Raw genomic sequence first — 4,070 nt, 5'->3', positions numbered from 1 at the left:
GTTTGGTACTAAATACAGGATTAAAATTGGTTGGTTGTTGGGTATGGGGTGGGGTTGGGTGGGGGTTATAATGGGGGTGTCTGTTATTTGTTGGGTAAATATAGGGGTAATGTTTGTTTAAGCTGGGTAAAAGTGCCATGGGGGTGATAGTTAGGTTTACGTGGGTTGGGGTAATGGGGTTATTATTGGGTTAATTATATAATGATGGGGTGGGGAGGTCGTTATGTGGCCGCTGTGGGTGTGGCAGTGGCAGTGGGCGTGGCTTGTGTGGTGGAATGCATTAATGTGGGGCAAGATGGGATACATAATATCCCATATTTCCTGATCGTGTTTTAGCGTCGTGTGCAATTAGTTATCTAATTCTGTAAATATTCTTTTTTTTACCAAACGGGACGATAAAAGAGAATGAAAACATGAACCATCTTACCCCAACCTACTATAATTACTTCTTCTTTACTAATATGACATCACAATACCGTATAGTGAGTTGAACGCGATAGACAATCACCACAGGAAGACGGAACAAAAGTTGCGCGAGGTATTGAAGCAAGCGGAGACGGAAACTAACAAGGCCAATCATGAAAAAGAGCTGGTACGAAACACACAGGCAATTTATGTTCGTACTTGTTAAGTAGACGACAGGTGCTACTAACACATCTTATTCATGGCTGTTGTGTGTGTTCCGTAGTTCTGGTTATCGTTCCATCATAACAGAATACACCAAGTGCTATAATGCATGGGTGAGGTCCTACGGCAAAACACGTCGTGTGACCTGATGGGGCCACAATTGGCCCATAACCCCAACATTTCATATGTATGTTGTTTATGCGGCCAGTGTGAATGCGTCGTTACATCAAGTGCTACTAAATATGAAGCGACCGCAACGATAGGATTAATAAGCTACATTTATTGATTGTGGCGCGATTGTAACTTAACCAATAGATAACAACCATATCCCCCCAGTTGAGCGTTCGTGCAAAATCATTGAAACAACAACTGATGGAAGTTGAACAATTGCTCACCGACTCCGAGGAGCAACGGAGGAGGTTGCAGGAGGAATTATCGGAGAAGAATGGAGCGAACTATGAGCTTGAACAAGCGCTTGCTGCTATGAGGTGGGGGGAAGGGGTAGTGGGGGTTTAGTGGTTGGAGCGCTTGCCTGTAACCCAGAGGTTATAGGTTCAAGGCTCGATGCTACCATTGTGAGCATATGTGTCCTTGAGTAAGACACTTAACGGCAATTGCTCCAACCCAGTGGTGACTAATGGGTTGTGCAAATTATCAGCCATATATAAAAACGTAGTAACTTGTAAGTTGGCACGAGGTGTATGAACACCCGTGTTATAATGACTGTCGTTGCCCCGCCATGCGAGGATGAAAGGTTACATTCATTCATTCAATTCTTCATTTTAGACTTGCGCAAGCCGGATCAAAGTCTGCATCGGCCAACGGGAGTCTATTTACGTCTGTGTGACGTCATAATACGATCTGCACTAATACGCTGCCATGATTTTTATATTTTTTAAACTTTTCTTGTTTTAACCTGCGTGGTATAAATGTGCACTTCGTCTTTACTAATCATTGTAGAAACTTTGGTGCAAAATTCATAAATATGCTATTTCTATGTTTGAGTAGTGCCATACTTTGACCGTTAGGTGGCGTGCTATACCTCCATCGGGGCAGTATTTGTGTTTATAAGATGTTTATGGCTGCGTTAATGTGATATCTATTCTACCAATCAAATTTCATATTTTAACAATTATTTACGGTTCTGTAATTAATTACGTCATAATGCATATTGTTATCTAATGGAATGTATATTTGTGACGTCACAGAGAGTCTTTATTAACCGCGTTTACACGATTATTGCAGTATTTCGCATTGTTACGTCACTTACCCATATTTTCTAATCACGTGACACTTAATTACCGACCAATACTTACTAACAATGGTTTGAATAAAATGATAAAATATAATTTGCATATTAAAAGGGGTTTTCCATGTGGGGAAGTCCCGCCAACCCCCGGCACTTTGACACACAAGAGGATACCAAGTTTAAATGTGCACATTTTCGAATGATGCGAGCACAATGTGCAGGTCGCACATTTTCATCGAGCACATTTTTTCGCACATTGTGCAAAAAACTCTGGCAACCTCGTCTCAAGTTCGAGGCTCGACGTTGCCACCATTGTGAATATGTATGTATTTATTGCTACCAGACGTCTTAAATTTAAACTTACGGGTAATGCGACATCGCAGACTTAGAGGTGTTCTGACTTTTGGTTCCGATATGCCTCGGACCTCAGCTGTGGATTATAGTAAATGATGTTGTGGTGTATTTGTCTCTTCGAATACAACGGCGAAGATCAAATCAATTAAAATGACCTTAAAACATTGAAGAGATGGGAATAACAGCAAAACTACTGCCGTTAAAACACGATACGGGTAAAACTAAAAACTACCGAGAAAAAATGTCAAAAAAGCGCGGCGCCAAATCAAAGTATAATTTTATAATACTCGCATCAAAATTTCGTGTCACGTGGTCTATATAAACGTAACAAGCGACATTGTTACGATGTCACAACAAACAATTGAAACAAGATTTCAAATCAGTTTATTTTCCCTCCAATTTGACGATGTCATTATTTGTGGCATCACAAACACTCGTGTTCTACAATAACATTGTTACGACTGCACAGATACAACGAACATAGCAAAACAACTTAATTATTTTAGGGCAATTGCGTCTGTGACGTCCCAATGAAAAAAGCGCGGTGCTAGAAGCATGAGTTCATAATGATTGTTCCGCAGATGTAGAAGTTAGTTGAGGAAGTAGGTTTAATCCAAGTGAGCTCGTACTTAATCATTGTACAAGCATGTTACTACTGGCAGGATCAACCATCAGGCAACAACGAAAATGTCGCTGTCATATATATTCCACTGTTGGTGTAAACGTTTAGTTAAAACATATTAATTCAGGAAGTTAAAACATATTAATTCAGGGATCTTACAGTTTATCAAAGTAAGAATTTGCTATCCTGAGCCAAATCAGTTCTTTTAAAATACCTGGCATCATCAGCTTATATAAAAGTTTGGTTAGAGGGTTGCGAAAGTTTGCATCCGTTCTTGGTGGATTGTGCTTTTATTTATAGACCATATGACGTCATCAAGCTATGATTGACGTCATGATCAACTGAAATTACCATACTAACTTGGGCAGTATTTGAACTAGATACCCGTAGTTACCCAATCGATTTTAAAAGAATGGGACGGGATTTACGTTTCACGTTTTTTCGTTGTTTAACGTATAGTACGCAATAATATAGTAGGGTGGGGGAAGATGGGACACCCTTTCAACCTATTTTCTCGTGCATTTGGTAGTAAGCAAAGAACATTCAAAGAATTATGAAACCGTATTCTCACGACTGCCATAGACCGTTATTAACTGTTTAAAACGCGATCAGGATATTTGGTTATTATGTGTCACACGGCCTACTAGAGATACGGCCTGATAATTCACATTTTACGTTTGAAATTAGAAGGCCTATTATACGTCACAAACACCAATATTTTCAATTGTTACGTCATGTATTTTGCCTTAAAAAGGTACCAGTAATGGGAAAAACGCATTGAAAAACATACGAATTTAGCAATGAGGTCAATTATTTACGGAAGTATAGCTACACGCAGCGTTAGAAGCGACCGAACAGCAAAATAACATTATAAATAAAGACTTGTAAACATAATAAAGGCGTAAACACAGTTTACATCACCAAGACGGGATTAAACAAGAAAGAAATAAAACTTTCATTGAGAAACTCCTCCAATGCTGCTTGTGAGGGCAGGGTTATCCTCAAAGCATTGGATGTTTGATTTGGCAAAACATATAAGTGTCCAACCAACCAGCAAATAACGTTAAATCATTCACCTAATCATCATTTATATAACAATGGCTGAATCACTTGGTTTTGAAGAGAATCTTGTCTTAGGATTGACCACTGTCCACCAAAGCATGTGTTACTAAGTTAAACTAAAGTTGGGGTAACTATAGAAGAGATGGTTGTAAGCAA

The 4,070-nt window shown here is 39.2% G+C and overlaps 1 long non-coding RNA gene across 1 annotated transcript; it reads left to right on the top strand.

The window, feature by feature from the left end:
- Positions 1-451: 451 nt before the first annotated feature.
- On the top strand, positions 452-1,976 carry LOC100178219. The gene is made up of 3 exons (XR_717440.3): positions 452-592; positions 964-1,115; positions 1,414-1,976. It is a non-coding gene; the product is annotated as an uncharacterized LOC100178219 (long non-coding RNA).
- Positions 1,977-4,070: the final 2,094 nt, after the last annotated feature.

The sequence above is a fragment of the Ciona intestinalis genome, unplaced genomic scaffold (genome assembly GCF_000224145.3).
Source record: "Ciona intestinalis unplaced genomic scaffold, KH HT000086.1, whole genome shotgun sequence".
In the NCBI taxonomy this organism is placed as follows: Eukaryota; Metazoa; Chordata; class Ascidiacea; order Phlebobranchia; family Cionidae; genus Ciona; species Ciona intestinalis.
The sequence above is the reverse complement of the archived record's forward strand: the minus strand, read 5'-3'. Positions and strand labels throughout refer to the sequence as shown.